The sequence below is a fragment of the Dermacentor silvarum genome, chromosome 8, assembly GCF_013339745.2.
Source record: "Dermacentor silvarum isolate Dsil-2018 chromosome 8, BIME_Dsil_1.4, whole genome shotgun sequence".
Lineage (NCBI taxonomy): Eukaryota > Metazoa > Arthropoda > Arachnida > Ixodida > Ixodidae > Dermacentor > Dermacentor silvarum.
In genome coordinates this window covers 98,955,948-98,974,352 of record NC_051161.1, presented here as the reverse complement: position 1 = coordinate 98,974,352, position 18,405 = coordinate 98,955,948, and the positions used below count along the sequence as shown (strand labels likewise).

The 18,405-nt window shown below is 43.6% G+C and overlaps 1 long non-coding RNA gene across 1 annotated transcript; it reads right to left on the bottom strand.

The window, feature by feature from the left end:
* Window positions 1-8,826: 8,826 nt before the first annotated feature.
* LOC125947543 (uncharacterized) lies at window positions 8,827-12,177 on the bottom strand. Its single transcript, XR_007468366.1, has 3 exons — window positions 11,757-12,177; window positions 10,696-10,805; window positions 8,827-10,162 (listed from the first exon to the last, which is right to left on the bottom strand). It is a non-coding gene; the product is annotated as an uncharacterized LOC125947543 (long non-coding RNA).
* Between the last annotated feature and the right edge of the window lie 6,228 nt (window positions 12,178-18,405).

Here is an 18,405-nt window from a genome sequence, read left to right as displayed (position 1 = left end):
AAGTCAATTGTGCTAAATACACGTGACCATGTACTTAGCACATATGACTTGCTGTTGTGGAGCACCCCTTTTGTCCGCCTTTCAGTTTCTCATGTACATATGCACATGATGTGGCAAAGGCAATAAAATATTGTCGGAAGTCGGCGCAGGTGTGTGTCGTCTCTCTCAGTTCCTGTCCTTCGCGTTGTACGTCGTTTCTGCCACCTAGACTTTCCCCTAGGTGGCGTGTCTTGGCCGCGCGCTCAGCGCACTCCTTCGTACTTTCGCTGACGCGTGATTCTCTACGCCTCCAGGCGCCTTCCTTCCCTGGCGCTCCCTTCCTTCTCGGCTTCGCACTACCCATCGTCGATTGACTGACAAGCCACTTACGCTTGCACGTAAAACAAACCCTTGTATTGGTTTTATAATATCCGCAAAAAGGAAAGACACCGGTGGAAGTGCGTCACTTCCGAAAATAACCGACACTCAAAGTAATAACGTATACAATGTAATTATTATATTTATGCACTATGTAGACCGCCCATAAGCTATGCCAAAATGCACACCCCAAATAAGACGGATGAAAAATGGGAGATGACGGAAGTACAAAAATGCAATGACCCTGACGAAGGTGGCGTGACCCCGACAGCATCACTACTACTGTATGAAGACGACGAAATGGCGATGACTATTAACAATGAAATGCCGAAGATGAAATGACAACAATGCATTTATGATGATGGAATGACGATGACTGTGTGACGATGATGAAATGACGAAGTAGGCAGACAGACAGACAGACAATGAACTTTATTTACGAAGTAGGCATGAAAAAAAATTATGGGATTTTTACGCGCCAAAACTACTATCTGATTATGAGGCACGCCGTAGTGGCGTACTCCGGAATAATTTTGACCACCTGGAGTTCCTTGACGTGCACCTATATCTAAGTACGCGAGTGTTTTCGCATTTCGCCCCCATCGAATTGCGGCCGCCATAGTCGGGATTCGATCCCGCGACCTCGTGCTTAGCAGCCCAACACCATAGCCACTAAGCAACGACGGCTGGTAAGTACACTCTTAATCTCGTTCCACATAGGTTCCAGGTAAAACAATGCTCCAGACAATTTAACCGCAACGGGCGGGAATTTTATGCGGATCCCAGTTCAAACGCGAGTTTTATCCGAAACAGTAGCTGTCTTTTCTCTTATTTTTGCTTAGTTAAGTGGAACGAGTGAAACTTATCCGAAACCAGTGATTTGTTCCAGTTACCGAATTTCGTGTTTTGGGATTTGTTCCATTTACGACTGCGAAGCAACGCCGTATCTGGATCTCATGTTCCAGCTATATAATTTATGCGCGTCTGTGTAGCCTTTAACCGAGGACCTCCTCTCCTTTGTCCTTCTCATGAGCCCTTTCTTCGAATACGGAACAATATCAGTGCTGCAACGGGTCAAAACACGCCCAAGGCTTGACTGGCGCTGGCAAAGCGCCGCCGTGTCTCCCTGCAGCGCATTTGTGCGTGCGCTCTGACCGATAAACTTTCACTGGCGGAGTGTTATGGCGGTTACGGAGTTACTGTGACAAGTGCTTCACTAGTTCCACATAAACTGTGACACTGAACGCTGCAAGCGAGCCATTCTCTGTGCCGATAAATGCGCAATAGTGGTGGGTTCTCAAAGTTTTGATCAGGCTTGTAGGTAGTTCCGGAAGTTTTGGGACTATCGTTAACAAGTTTGCCTTCGACGCTTCGGACGTTTCATCCGACGGTCACTTCACAGAGGTGAGTGGCGAGTGTTTATGCTCTTTTTAAATAAGCGACACGGCGGAGAACAAACCGGGATCTCTTGCATGCTTTCCGCCATTCTTCTCGCTGGCTTTCAACTCGGTCTTTGTTGTGTGGCTTGAAATTTTCTGCTACCGCCGAGGGTTGGAGAGAGCTTGGGCGCGCAGTATAGCAGGCCGCATGAATACGCAAGCATCTCACATGAGCATCATTTCTGTGCCATGTAGCGCTTTTATGTGGAACATTCTGCCGATCAATCTCGAACTATACTTGATCGAGCACTCGTAACAAGAGGGACGCTATGCCATCTAGAAGGATGTTATATGTATATGTAAAGCATTGAGTGGTCTTTTGTGAGCATGTTATGGTCCAGTGCTGCTAACTTAATAATGAACTTACTGTGGTGGTGCCTACTAGAACTTTCAAGTTTTTTTTCTCCATGAAGTCCGAGGTGGACAATGCGCTCTTTATCGGATGCCACGATAGTGGCACAGTATGCGATCTCGCATTAGGAAGAAGGCATGTTGCCGCCGCCTGCGTCTACACGCACGTCGAGCTAACCCCATGCAGCGTACTTATGGGTCGGAGAAATGGAGTGGATCAGATCAGATGTTCTGCTTCTGAAATTTTCGGTAGCGTCACATCAAGAAAAATACATCGAAATATGCGGTACTTGGTCCATCTTTCAAAACTTCGAGATTTTTCATATATATTTCGTGCCTTCGTCTCATTCACGCTGGGTTCAATAGCGGTATAGAATGGGCGCAGTGAGTGCTAAATATAAAGAATTGTTCATGAGAAGTTGCAGCATGTTGTTTCACCACAAAAATTAAGAAAGTAGGCCTGGTTTTATACAAAGGGTATGCATGTAAATTTGAAACAATTGTGCACCATGTAATGAGCAGAATATTATGTAATGTAATGTAATGCTTCATGTAACCGACTAAATCCGAATGGTTCAGACTATTTTGCAGTAAGCAAGAACGTAAAAATATGAATTGAAAGTAACCGTTTTTTTTTCCTAAAAATATAGATTGCATCGCAAAAAAACGGATGCCTGAGACATTTCATTACAAAGCATAATAGCCTCACCATTCCAAAAGCGCATCAAAACTTGCAAAGGGCCTAAAACAAACCAGCTTGACTCAAAGACGTATAAAGAGACTGTTTAAAGTATACTTTTATAAAAAGGCTATGAGCTTAGCGAATGTAGCATTTGAGTGCGGTTTATAGTGTATTTTTAGCTTAGCACGGAGGCTGAAGTTAGGTTTGGGGCATCACTGCACGCTATGGAAAGTAAGCTTCACAGAATCCGGGAAAAACTCAACATATGGACAGTTTGTTGATATTGACTGCTATCTACTCCCTAAAAAAGCAGAATTTGCTTTAATATCTGTGGTGTGTACCCGGCAAGAGGCATAAGTAAAGTTGCAATCCTTTCCTGAAACAGTGTTTTTAAAAAAATATACCCCTAGTGAGTGCACTCTAAAAAGGGACTTTATAGCCATAAGTTTCAAATTGAGAATAGGTTGAAAATATTATAAAACACCTTAACACAAAAAGCCTTTTGCAGTGCATTAAGTGTTACGGGGTACGTGACTTACGAGACATGTTTTAAAGTTGTCCTAAATAACTAATAAATAAAAATGCAACCCCCGTAGACCGCATTTGTTCGCACATTTGTTCGCGCAAGGGCTCTCAATTTTTTGTTTTTCTTTCATGTGTGGATTTTCACTTGTCGCCTAGAATATATTATTTAAAGAGGTAAATATATGACCTGAAATGTTTAGAAAGGGCTCCATACAGTGTGCGTGTTTATATTAAGGTGAAAATGCTATAAAACTGCTGTATGATAAGGATGCCCATTGAGGTCACTAAATAAACTTTCCTTTAGGACCCACTTGATACCAGCAAACTTCTCCCAGGACGATGCATTATCATGGAACCTGGAGCCCGAAGAATTATATGCAAGCCACAGAAAGTTCAGCTTGTGCCTGGATGTCCCGCTGAGCATGCACTAATCCTATGCTTGACAATCTATTTCATACTAGATATCTCATATCCGCATGTGTTTGGACTGAACTTAGTGTTGCTGCAAACCATATTAGTAAAGAGTGGCAAATTTCAGCGATGCTTTATTTCACATAGGCTGAAAGCTTTGTTGAGGCAGCTCAAGACCTACCTCTCAAAGACAAGCCAGACGGCTAGTCAGGCTGGGAACTGAAGATACAGCTAGCTGACTGCTCTTTTGTGATGAAGCCTCAGACAAGGTCCTTTTTTTCTATTTTTGCTTGGGTGATATGAATACTTAGCCAGTGCACACTGGTCACCTGTATTGAGAATTGACAACCTTGCAAATGTGCATAAATAGTAAATGATCACTAAATACTGCATGCCAACACTTGTTTTACTTTTTATTTATACTGTTCTTCCTGTTTATTGCAAGTGTATTGATGTTCTTGCCGCACAGACTTCTATATAGTTGTGTGCTATGCTTTATTCTTAGTGTGTGGAGGCTGGCCTTGTATTATGTATATATACTGTATTTTTTGCACCTAAACATGCTGCAGAAAGTTTTCTGTGGTAATAAAGTGTTTAAAATAATTTTCCATCTTTCTTTACTTACTTAGTACTGCCAGTCAGAACAGCAGGCTTTGTTAGCATGACTGTTCCTCGGTGAGTAACATTTCTTAGGGTTGAGTGCCTTGAGACATAGGCTTCAGCTTTCATATCATGACCACGTAAAGCATAGGCATCAGCTTTTGTGATTGTAACCTCACATATATTGTGTAGCATTATGATGTGTTTTAATAAGGGATAATGTCGGCATGCACCTACACAAAATCCTAAGCATGACATCACAATGCAAATGTATTTACTGCGGTCCTTCGGAAGACTTTATAATGGATTTCATTGATGCTCAGCACTCACTGATACCATGGCTGTTTCCAGATGAACATAAAAATTTATGTTGCCATTTTTAAGCACAGTGAATATATGGATGGCCTAATGATGTGTCATCTCATGGCATCAGTTTATGCAGACCACGGTTGGCGTCACCCTTATGTCTGGTATAACTAAACCGACATGACATTTATCTCAGACAAGTCAGCATTGACTTTTCTTATACACTCGTTGTTCACCTGAGCCGACAATTTAAGATTATTTTTCAGTATAATACGATAACAACATTTATTATAAAACTGTTGTCGCTTTATTGCAATGCTGCCCAGACATGTTTTTGTGGAACACAATTACAGGTAAAATTACAGAAAATGTATACGAAACGTTGTTCCAAATGTTATGTGGAACAGTGCTACGTATATAACTAGATAGCATTACTGGAATTATGATCCAGCTAGGAAATAAGCGGAACGCTGCTGTGTATACAACAAAGAAAAAATAACTGAAACAATGTTGCGCCTATTTTAGATTTTATCTGGGGCCCAAGTTGCGCTTAAGTAAGCGGAACTTTTTTGCAAAAAAGTTCCGCTTACCAGCTGGAACTTATGTGGAATCAGATTAAGAGTGTAGGAATGAGTAAAGCAATGGGATGGCCAATGGGATGGTAATTCTGAAAGGATGACAATGACGCTGTGATGACTGTGGTATGATGACGGTGGACATTACCACTCGACAGGGCTTACCACACGGCTGTGTGGTAAGCTCTCTTCCGCATGCTTCGTACTGACGAAGGCGCGGAGTCACTTCAGTCTCGAAACGTTGAGAACCTTCCATTTTTGTCTCGTACAGTCTCACTTATCGTATTGTATTGAAGCCTGGGGATTTACTAGCAAAACATATTTAGAGCTTCAGAAGAGAGCTTTACGGATGATCAGTTACACAAGCTTTACTACATCATCCAGAAGTCTTGCGAACAAATTCATGTCATTATTCCACCAGGGCGATTACCGCGTTGCCCTGTTAGTGTGATCAATAAATACATGCAAGACGCCCTTTGCTGCCACAATCTTCAATGGATCGACATTTAACAGTCGCTCAGCCTTTCATGAGAAATTTCTGGTTCCGGTGTGTCACAACCAGTACGGCGAGCGACACATACATTATGTAGGTGTCAAAATATGGAGCTCGCTTCTACAAAGATTAAGCAGTCAGGTAATTTTAATACCATAGTAAAATAATTATTTCTTTTTGATCTAAACTGATTCGGCTTTAAAGAAGATTATAACGATGTCAACAACTGCCTTTAGCGTCACTGTTATACTTTCTTGTTACTCCTGTGAATGTGTACATGGATGTATAGTAATTGAGTGCAAGTGTCTGTGTACCCAGGTTCTTACATGATATAGCGCGCATAAAATGTACAGTGTATCACAATGTGTGTATAACGTATCAGCGTACATTCTTGCTACGTTAACGGAATGTTAATTAGGTGTTAATCTTGTTGCGAACAGTTCAAACGGTATAACGTTTAACTAGTTCTTGAAACATAACATATGAGTACAATGAAGTTATGTGTAACAGTGTCATGTATTCTTATTGCCAGCATGCATGTGTGCAGGTGGCCGTGAGCGGGAGGCCATGGGTCTTGTCTCTGATGCGTGCTGCCTCACTGGCGTTGGGGGGGGGGGGGGGGGGGGGCTACCGTCGTAGGCGTAACAGTTTGGACGCCAACTAAGCGTTTCTGCTCTTAGGTGCTGATGATTGTGTTGTCGGCATGCGGGGGCTGGCATGCGCTTGAGCCGGGAGGGGCTGTGGCCTTTTAGCTGCTGCGGCGGTCTGCGCCATTGTTTATTGGTTTTTGCTTGGCTGCATATCTTTGTTTTTTTTCGCATCAAGTATGTGACTTTTAATCCAATTTTAACGATTGTGCCCGTGTCTAAATCGTCTATTTTCTTTAGATAACTGCACGGATCCATAACTAGCCTGTGGCTAACGATCAAGCTGTTGTCGCATAACAGACGTGTATATTGATCTAAATAGAGTTATTATTATTATTATTATTATTATTATTATTATTATTATTATTATTATTATTATTATTTATTACTGCATGGAGACGACTCAATGACGAGGACGGCATTCCGATGACACAATAACGATAACTGATTGATTACGATCGTGTGACGGCGAAAGCACGATAGCGATGGAATGACGTCTGCAGAATGATGATAACGGTGTGACGACGACGGAATAATGACCTTTGTGTGGTGATTACAGGGTGAATACGACGAAGGGACACCGCAGTAACAACGGAGTTAAGACTACTTAATATAGATGATACAATGACAACAAAGGAATGGTCACGATGAAATGTAGATGACGGAACGACGACGGAATGACGACGAAAGCACGATGACGGCGTACTTGCGTTAGAGCTCACGTCCATTCTTACGTACACTACCTGCCGCCCCAGGCCACCTCGGTTCGCACTGTGTTCGGCACACGTGAATCGTGTAAGACCGCTCATCCGTATGCATATTCCCAAATATGTCCGCAAAAATACCGACCAACCCTGCAGCAGAGTGCACTCAGCCACGCAAGACTGTGGAGGGTAGCCAACGAAAGCTTCGCTTTAAAAACCACTATCAGAGCACGGACGGTTTCAGTGCTAGTTGAATGGCTATGGCACTCTACTGCTGATCATCGTGGCCTCGAGTTCATTGTGCTATCTGCCATAGGCAACCTTTAAACATTTTTGAAAGCGTTCGCTGAAACACCCTGTATATGATGATTCCCTAAGGAGAAAGGAGTTTATAAGCACACAAGCGCAAAGCGCAAAAATATTAACAAACAAAAATATAGTCAACAATCATACATGTCAAGTAAACTCGAATTTCTGGAGCTTATGTTGAGCTTGCAAAGAGAGCTTTAATTAACGAAACAAAGCAGAACCGAGACATGTTCAGCATATTGTTCAAGTAGCTTGCAGCTTGCTGAGGATGACAAAGTATAGTACGAAATGAAAACATACAGGAAAGTCAAAATCATCCGTAACAATAATCCGTTTCGTGTATTTTTTTATATTTTCGTGAGTGGAAAGACAAGAAACGCCACCAATTGCACACTTTAACTACTATATAACTTGGGGTACCTACAATGGACGCTTAATACTGTACCATGTAGCGTAAACATTGAATGTAATGTCATTGGAAATATAAAAGGCGAACAAATTACCGCTTATCGTAAAAAGGTTCTCTCTAAAACTGAGTAGGTATGGTGACGAGAAATGATTAGCAGCTGCGTTTCTTAGATATATACCGTGCGTTATAATATGCGCTTGTGTTCTTGCATATAATGCTTCGGCTCTCGAGTGTTTGTGAAAGTATAGGCTGGCATTTCGTCTTGGTGAATCTCCTTGTTGAATTGCGCGTGAGCAGTGCTTAATTTGCTCACGCAATCAATTTTTATTTAGTATTGTTTATCTTTCAATATTCCTTCTGGTGCTTATTCTTCCTGAAAACCAGGCTAAATTAGCTTAAGCTGTTATCCGACAACTATTCTGAAAGTTTTAAGTATATTTATTGAAGAAAATAATAAAGGTGGCAGCGCATGCATCCTTTAGAGATGATTGAAGACGTCAATGTGATTACCAATCCATGTAATGATGGGCGCATAATTAGAGCTATGTTTTATATCATAATTAAGTCGCAGTTCCGCATGAAAGGAGAAGCATCGATTGCGATAGAAAATTAGTGGACAGCTATAGAAAGTAAGGATAGTAGTTTTATTAGCCGTTTAAACGTAGGCATACTAACCCTTACAAAAAAGTTGCAGTATTGCTGCAGAAATCTTACAGACTCTGAGTCACCCGGGCAGCAGAATACGTGCAGACAGGTGACAGACTTTCTGTCACTTCCTGTCCACCTCCCAGCGGGCAATTGGTACACCCTTTCTGCAGAAAGTCTGCAGAGCCTGTGTAGCCGCAGGATGCAGAATGTCTGCAGAAATTCTGTCGAGACTGTGGTCACAGGATGCAGAAAATGAGCAGACATTTAGAAGAATCTGTGTAGCCCACCTATCGGGAACTGACATGCATGCACGCCTGCAATGAAATAGCAGACGCAAAAGTATTCTTTGCACTCTTTCGTCGTCTGTGATTTCTTCATGGCTGCCAGGTTCGAAACAAAAATATATCTTCCAAGGAATGAAGTAGTGAGTAAGGTAAGCAAAGCTTAAAAAGGCTCTACATTAGCTTCATCGTTTGTTGTGCTGTGGCACACAAAGTTAGTGGAAGCTAAAACACACAAGTGGAGCGCAAACTGTCAGCCTAGCTTAATGAATTAGGATTTATACTCATAGCCGCTAGGTTCAGCTGGATGTTACATGCACTAAAAATGGCAGAGAAAAGATAACAACAATGAATCAGAACCGACCAGGTGACCCACTGGAATTATATAGAGGCGATATGTTATAAATTGAGTTAGATGATGAGATAGAGACACAGATAGCTCACTCACGCAGGCTGCAGCAGCAGCCGCAACCATGCGGCAATGCTTTTCCTATCTCTCTCATCACTTTGTGCGCTTGCTTCTGAACAGGATTTTCGTACTTTCAAAAGGCGGTGTGTAACCGCATCTGGTACAGTGCGCAGCTAAGTTGACTGGGGCATTTACTAGGCTGAAAGTATATCTCTGCTCCCCCGAGACTCTTATTCAAGCACCAGCACATTTATCCTACGTAAGCATGGTAGCATGTGAGCAGTATCTTATAAACAACTGCCTCTTCGCACATGAAAAATTGGGGACATGTTGCGTGCGAAGCGGGAGTCATTTACAAAGTACCGCTCACATGCAACGGCGCTTACGTTGTGCAGCGGTGCTGGAATCAGAAGCTCTGGGATCACAGATATGCTCCCAGCCTAATAAATGCACAGGCAACTTGGCTGTGCACTGCACGAGATGCGGTTGCACATCATCTTTTCAAAGCACGGAAATCCTCCTCAGAAGCAAGCGCAAAGTGACGAGAGATATGGGAATCATTTTATACAGTTGTGGCTGGTGCTGAAGCCTGCGTGAGCGAGCCGTCTGTGGCTCTACCTCATCGTCACTCAGTTTCCAACATATTATCGGCTCGATATGATTCAAGTGGGTCGCCTTGTCAGTTTTGATTCATTCTGATTATCTTATCTCCGCCTTTTTAGCACATATAACCTGCAGCCAGCTGATGATAGTGGCTTCGGGTATAGGTTCTTCCTTGTTCCCCAAACTCAGTTGACAGTTCGCGCTTCACTTGTCATGTGTTTTTGTTTCCACTACCTTTGTGTGTCACAGTGCCTGCCCCAGCACAACGAACGATGAAGTACTGAGTCAGAATATCTACTCGCCACTTGATTCCATGGAAGAAGAGTCGCTCTTGGACCCCATTTTCTGCAGCATGGAGCCCTATGCCCTCTTCAATTTGAGGTCTGCGCACTTGAACTTGCTGCATGTATATTCTGTAAAAGAATGAGAGTGAATTTTAGAGACATAATTTAGGGAGATATCTTGGGAAGTACAACCCTGAAACAATATCAGGAACAATGTCTTGCCGTATATTGGCAACAATGGTTACGTAGCTTGAACGATTTGCTGAATTTTGGTCAGTCAACAGTGACGACCCGGAATACAGATGAATTGGAATCCAGAGTGCCGTATTACGGAATGTTGAATTCCGGGCTTCGAACACTTTTAAACCACCTTTTGTGGCTTTTTGTTCTGAGGTCCCTTTCTCTGTAGTATTATGGGAATCAATAACCACCGCACCACCAAAAAAATGTAATACACAATTTTGACTACTTAGGGAAATGTGATTAAGAATACAGAATCTGTGCAGGCACGGATGTTAGAAGTCTACAAAAAATTGTAACAATAAAGGTAACCAAAGTCCCTCCTGCTTTTTTGTCGGACAACTCAGGAAAGTTGCCAGGTATGAATTATACCAACCAAAACCTAGAGCTCGTGTAAGTGGCAGTGACCGTTTTGTACACACCTTGTCGCAGCATGCAGATCAGACGCTTTGCCGTGTTGTCAGGTTGCAGAAGTGCCGGAGGTTCGTATGGGGTGTAGAGATGCCTCTGGCTCACCAAAATCGTGACTTTCCTAAACAATAAAAAAATTCAGTTTACTGTAATCTCTGTTTTAACTGCAAACTTGCGATTTAACAAGATCATGGTATATTGTCTCGTACAACCAGCTCCAGGAAGCTGCGTCTGGCTGTACAAATGTCCGATTATTACATCACAGGCGGTTATTTAACATGTAAATGGCACTGCAGCAAACATGAATCTACTATCAAAAGCTTCACTCAAAAGCAGATTTGTAGTAAGTGAAGTGTGAATTGTACTATGAAGAAAATTCTGTAGCACATGAAAAGCGTTCGAAAACCTAATTTCTTTATGCGGCGCAACAAAGCACTGTCCCAAAGGACGATGCGCTGAAAAAGAACAGACCCTCCCCCCCCCCTTTTTTTTTGAGGAGAGAAAAAAAAATTCCGATTAAAAAGAAACATTTCTGTCGAAATCTCGCGTCTTAGTAAAATCAGAAACGTTTACAAATACACGAGAACACACAGGCCATCCAACACAAGAAATGCAGGCTGTCTGACGACATTCTATAAATAGAACAATTTGTATATAAGCTAAAATTTGGCAATGCGTCAGACAAAGCATACGGGTGCCATCTCACGCAGTCGTTAACCGTGAAGACAACACATCGACGTACTTCTAGAAATACGTATACAATATTTGTTGCTGAGAAATTACGGACACAAACGGTAACTTTTCCTGATTGAATTTTGTGCCCATTCAGATCAAATGATCCCCGGCGCTAGCACACTTCATAAAAAAAGCAAATAAACGATAAAGCTTCAGCCAACATCAACACGTTTCAGGGCAAATTTCGTGAAACTGTATGCAATATCTGCACTGCCAGAAAACAACGAAGATTCGGAAAGCACATCTATCTTTTTTGTCGCTTTACTAGTCATCTTGCGATCAATATAACAATGTACACTTCACGAACTACAAGAATTCGCGCAAGCGCCCGACTTACCTTTTAGGCGTACTCGGCAACCGCTCCTTCGTGTCACAGGTTCCGCGGCATCGTACAGGTACCGCGGCAAGAACCGTCGGTGCACGGCCCATCCAGCGTAAGCACTGTAGAATTGTGGATCAACTAGTAGCAAGTGATAGCACGACTTTCAACAAATTCTTCCGTGCACTCTGATCCGATGCGAGCGTAGCGAGAGTACCTTAGGCTTTTCACGAGCCGGGAACCAAGAAACTGCGACGGGCCTAACTACGATAATCATCGGCGTAGCACACGAAGGATACTGCACGCTACATTACGCGGTCCCAGGGGTTTTGGATCATTAATACACAGAAAAAGCACCACACTTTCTGTCGGCACAGCGTACACACCAATAAACTACACATCGGCCGGCGTTAATGCAGAGCGCACGCACATGTACCGACATGCCGACAGCTGAGGACGGGAAAATAGTAGCAGCTGTAATTTTGCCGGCACTCCCGTGCTCCCGGTGGCGCCATCTGTTGGCTGGCATCAGAAGCGACCATGTTTACGGTGATCGCATAGCGTTGTGTGGCACCCTGTATACATGTATGCTTAAATCCAGGCTGTGAATCGACCCATAGTACCACTGCTGTATTTAATGCAGGTTATGTAGTCATTACCTCATTTCAATTAATATTATTTAATTGTCAGACTGTTTATAGTAATCAGTGGCAAAGTTTTCGTAATGTAAAAATGGCAAAACTAACCGTTTTTTAATGATAAAACCTATCATGGTTTGGAATATATATATTCGTATACGTATACACACACACGCGCGCACTGGGCGTGCACACATTATACAGACAAGTCCGCAGGCTGTCTGCACGGAGTCTGCAGAAAATCTGCAGACTAGGTATACAGGAAGGACGAGTCCACAGGGAGGTGACTGGGGTGACTGGTTGGTGACTCGCGGGTGACTGAAAGGTCAAACCCATTTTTGTAAGGGTACGCTTAAGTATCTTCTCTAGCATTATATGTACCTCTACTCCTGACTTCACGCTAGTACAAGGGTAAGGCGTTGCTGTTCCTGCAATAATATTGCGGTTGATCACGGAAAATTACAGCTGTCAAGAGGATAATGTGACGACCCCCACGGAGCACCAGAGGGTATTGTGTACATTCCGCGCGATGGGAAGGTCGAAACATGTTTCGTGCTTAGCCTTTCTTGTCTGCCAGGCTCCCTCCATGTAGATCCACGCTTTGACCCCCCCCCCCCTCCCCCCCGACACAGCGTGCAAGACAGCAGCAGCAGCAGCATAGGAAAATTCGAAAGAAGAGTTTCATTGAAAAAAAAAAAAACAACTCCTCCGAGAAGGAGTTACAGTAAGATTGAAGTGGAACCAAAAGCCACGCTGCACACGAAGACGGATAATTCTATTTCCAATCACCTCAATCTATATAGACGTATTTAGGACAAAAATCTGCATTTCTGTCTTGCAGTGGAAAGGTGGGCGAGTTCATAAACATCCATAAAGGAACAGCGCGAAAAACCAAGGACATGGTGAAAAAACACAGGATGAGTGCTGACACACCGCTAGGTTTACTGCTACACGCACCAAAGAATATAAGCGACACAGGCAATCACGCATTAAAGCGAAGGAAAACAACCTGGACACGGTGTTACGGGGCATGTGTTACCGTATCGAGCCATCTAAGTACTCTAATTACAGCTGAGAAAGCGCGATTGAAGGATTGCTAATACGCCACTCGCCCTTCTGCTCTATGTGGGCTGCCTCCCCGACTAATCTCGTGGATATAATATCAGTGTGCCTGAACGAAATAGCTGTCTTCTTAGGCCGTGGCTTACAGTTGCATTGTCTGCGCATGTGTCTGCGCATTGTCGGCAATGGACGTGCCACGTGACTGGCCGCTCGAGGCACTCTCCGTGTATTCCTGGCCTTCTTTCATGCTCGGAAAAGCACTTTTTGTAGCACGTATAAAGCAACGGAAAGCTGTACCCGGTGTTTTTTCATGGTGATCTGCAATTTTCTCATGGACATTTTTGTCTCATTTTAATATTGAAGAAGTTGAATAATCAATTAGGTATATTTATGCAATTAGGCAAAATGCAAAAAATAAATAAGCGGAGTATTTCCAAACAACGCCAACAACATTACCTTGGCTGTGTCCTACTGTGTGGCAGTTACATATTTTTAAATGTGTGTACATGACAGCTAGGGCAACATATATGTGATTTACACTAAAGCCTGCAAGTTTAGCGCCCTGTTTACGAGTAGCCGCTTTCTTTTGTATTGCAACAATGCACCTCCACTGGGCTAATATCGAGAAGCCATTTACAGCCACTTGACCTTATTGACTCAAAACCCCTTGCACCGTTCTCATTGCTGTCACCCTCGCAGGCATGTCCAAGGGTCCCACAATGGACAGTTCAAGTTTGCGTGCCAGGACTGCAACTACTTCACGCTATATGTTAGCAACTACCAACGTCACATGGTGTCAGCGCGATGCCTTGGCCGCCAGAATGTCGCTGAAAAGAACAAAGAGCACCAAGCTGTCCTGGCGCAAGAACAGATGGCGCACGCAGCAGTCGTGGGCCAGTACAGCGAGCGGGAGTACGAGGCTGCTGCAGCGCTGCTCGAGCTTCACGATCGCTGCTTGATCGACTGCCGCGCTTCCTGCGGCTAATCTTTGCATATTTGACTGAAAGGTGCCCCCACCAAGCAGGCGTGTGTAACGGGACCCTGGTTGTTTCGGGGCTGAGTTTATCCCCACTTGAAACCGCTTTGTTTATTCTTGCTAACATTGTTACAGCTCCACATACGCGCAGAAAAAATCCAAGAAATGACAGGACAGCGCAGTGTCCTGTCCTTTCTTAGTTTTTTCTTGTGAATATGGGTTGTAACATTGTAACTAAGCATGAATCACCAACTAGCCCACCAGCAAAAAATATTGTAGTCCAAACCTCTACAATAAAGTCTTGTGTGCTGCCTACCCGCTTATGGCCCTCTTTATTGCACAATTTGCAACCTCACTTAGATCTCTACAGTTGTGCCCCATTTTGAAGAGTTTCTTTCGCATGTTCTAACGTCACGCAAAAAGTGTAATAAAGAACAATCGGGTCTTTTTTTCTCTATTAGTAATTACTTTTTAATCTTCCGAAATGGTTCTATTTTAGCACTTTTTTGTTTACGCAGATTGGGTAACGATGCTCGGCCGGTCATGATTTTTTTCTTGTATATCTTAACGTTCATCAACAATAGTGATTATACAAAATACTGCCACAGTGTAATGATGTGTTCGGAATATCCAAGTTTTCATCTTCAGACCTGCGACCATTTCGTGTTCATTTGTGTCCCATGTGAAATATAGAAAACTGTTTCAATTTTAACGCTATCATTTTGGTACAGTCTGAATGATGCCGGATTGCAGACTTTGTTTTCTTTTCTTCTCAAGTTCGAGTACACTGCCCAGCTCATTTCCTACATATTGTACTACACTTTTCTTAGGGGCGCATAAGTGATAAATGTGATCTCTTCACAAAAAGCTTTTTCACCAAAGTACATCTCTAAACATTTTACTTTCGTGGTGCAGCAAGCAATTATTTTCCACGTGCTCCAACAGGTGCCATTACGGGTGGTTTGACTATGATTATTGAAACATTTTTTACATACTCAACCTTTCTGTGGAAGCTGCGGAAGCACACTAGCTGCGTGTTTTCTTTGTTGATTATTATGTGAAATTTTTATGCTGAGCTGAGTTTATGTCTTTTTCCATGAAGTAATAACAACGTTACACTTTGACAAAATGGGTGCAGTTTAATCCACGTGTGGAGGTAGCGTAGAATTCAATTTAATGTCGACTGAGGCCATTGAAGTTAACGTCAAACAGCCGTGGCCCTAAAAACTGTGCTCAGAGGTACATTTAATTTTACTGATAATATTTGGCTTTCTTTATCAGCTATTCGGTTCCAGCTATTCGGTTTCAGGTCGGTTCCTGAAAATGAAGTTACTAATTATCTCATCAACTTTTTCTTACTTTGGCTTTCGGCCGATTCAAGAACTATTTCCGGGAACTTACCTCAATCTTCACTGCAATGTGTAAATGTTTCTGATAATAAAAACTGCACGTACACCTTATGATGGCCTCACCTCTCTGTACTCTTCTTTGAGAATCGTACCTGATTGGTTTGTTTCCCTGTTGAGCCATAAACTCTGCTTTAGCTGACCTAGGCGTGTTACTCACGTAATCCAAGGCTTTTTTTTCTTTTGATTGCGTTTGCTTTTGATACATCCCGTTATTATACTGCAGCCTATTAAGTTATATTGAATTGATTGAATGTCATCGAATGTCATTATTCAGTCACAAATAAAATTCTGTTTAAGCCTGTCTTCTTTGCCGATGCCTATTATCCCTAACCATTTATTATTACCTTCTCCCAGTTTATTGATTAGTGTGATTACTACAGTGTGGCAGTGGTCCGCAACTTTTTATTTATTACACTCATAAGTTCTTGCTGTGTAATGATATAATCAATGCATAACCTTGTGAGCTTTGCACCGAGTGACTATTCTCGCGTAATCGCACTAATCTTGTACGATTACTGCTCTTTTTGATCACTCTTTTTGGGGTCCAGTGTCCCAAAAAGAGTGGTCACTCCATATTTACCCAGCACTTACATATCAGTGGCAGAACCTCTAACCACAAAATTGTTCACATCTATGAAGCCGCGCAAATATGAGAATGCGTTTCTCTAGAACACTTGTAAGGATTTATTTTGGAGGCTTGTAGGCTGCCCATACTACAGGTAACAATGCCTCATTTTCACTCTTTAACTAGACTACTCCAGCTTCACTCACAGACAAGCTCTGTTGTTCTCCGAAACAGATTTCTCACATTTGGACTAGGACCTGAACATCAACAGAAAAAGCCGAAATAAATGCGTTACTGCGGAAAGCGTACACGCAAGCCCTCAACCTTCCTCCGGGCACTGGAACAACGAAACTTCTATCCCTGGATATCCACAACACCTTAGAAGAACTGAAGCACACCGACATGCGCAAATCACACGCCTCAACCTCACTAGAGCAGGCAGAGCAACTCTTCGAAGGTTGGAATACCCCGTGGCGACAACCAACAATGAACAAGTACTCCTCAAATCCCTACACAAGCAAATAATGGTGGCCCCTGTTCCGCGTAACATGCACCCGGAATATCACTTGGGCAGGAGAAAAGCACGAGCGATAACAATAGAAAGGAGATACGGCACTCTCTCCACTCCTCGCTGGACAGATGCGGCCATGTACCCGAATGGAGAGGGCATGGTAATCAGCGTGGCTGGACACAGACAGCAGGAACTGGTATCCGCCTCCGTTCGTACGCAGAACGTCGCCGCAGCAGAAGAGGCCGCCATTGCCCTCGCCATCTCGGCATCGAAACAAAATGAAGAACTATATGTTCTTACAGACTGTCAGGCAGCGTGTCGAGCCTACGCGAACAGCCATCTACATAAAATAGCATGCGATATTCTTAATCGCCTCAACAAAATACCCCGCACCACGATAATTTGAACACCGGGACACGAAGCCGTCAGCAGAAACCATCGTGCCCACACGATAGCCCGAGGTCACCGCAACTGGGCACTGCAAAAGACGCCAGAAGACCCAAATCCAGAAACACTACAAACTTACTACGATATACTGCAGCACTACCGCCTTTCGGGAAGGATGCCGCCACCGCACCCATCCCTCACCAGAGCTGAAGCCACGGGCTTGGCGTCCGACGAAAGGGCGAGCACATACGCCCAAAGCGTTCGTCGGCCTCCAAAGAAAGTATGTTACGTGCAGCGATGCGATTTCGACACCCGTACGGCTGAACTTTGCCTGCATCGCTTTCCGCGCTGAAAGCTCGAAATGCCCACCAAGTCGAATGGCGGGGCGTTTGAATATACAGCTCTAATGGCCAGCCTTCGAAAACAAATTTCGCGCCTTTGAGAACAAAATGACGTCACTTCTGTTTTTAACGAATATGACGTCAAATTATTTTTCCTTCCTCCGAAAGTGTTCCCTCCTCACACAGATGGCGCTAAGCCCCATGAACCGCAGATGAACCGCCGTGTTTTGAACGTATGGGCCTCTATGAAAGCTTCGCTACCAGGTATATTTACCTTGCCACCGCCGTCACCGCCCGTGTACGATATACTGTAACTTATACTTATATGCAAATATACCGCGCACTTACTACAATATACTGCAACACTTCCGCCTTTCGAGACGAACGATGCCGCCACCGCACCCATCCCTCACCAGAGCTGAAGCCGCGACCTGGAGGCAATCCAGACCTACACCTATCCTCACCTCACGCTCCTTCACGCGATGTACCGCACCCTTTATCAGCCCCTTTGTCCTTTGTGTACAGAGCGAGCTACCCTCTACCACACCACATGGGCATACCAAAATATCCCCAATAACTCCTCAAATCGAAACGCAACGCACGAGCAGTGGGAGATGGTGCTGACCAGCTCGGGACTGGAGGATCAGCGAAAGCTTATCGCCAGAACCGAAAGTGCTGCCACCGCCGCTGGGGCCCTGGAATGAAGGCTCCACCCACCACGGAGATCGACGCTTCCCCGTGCCCCATCAAAATAAAACTTTTGTCTCTCTCGCTCTCT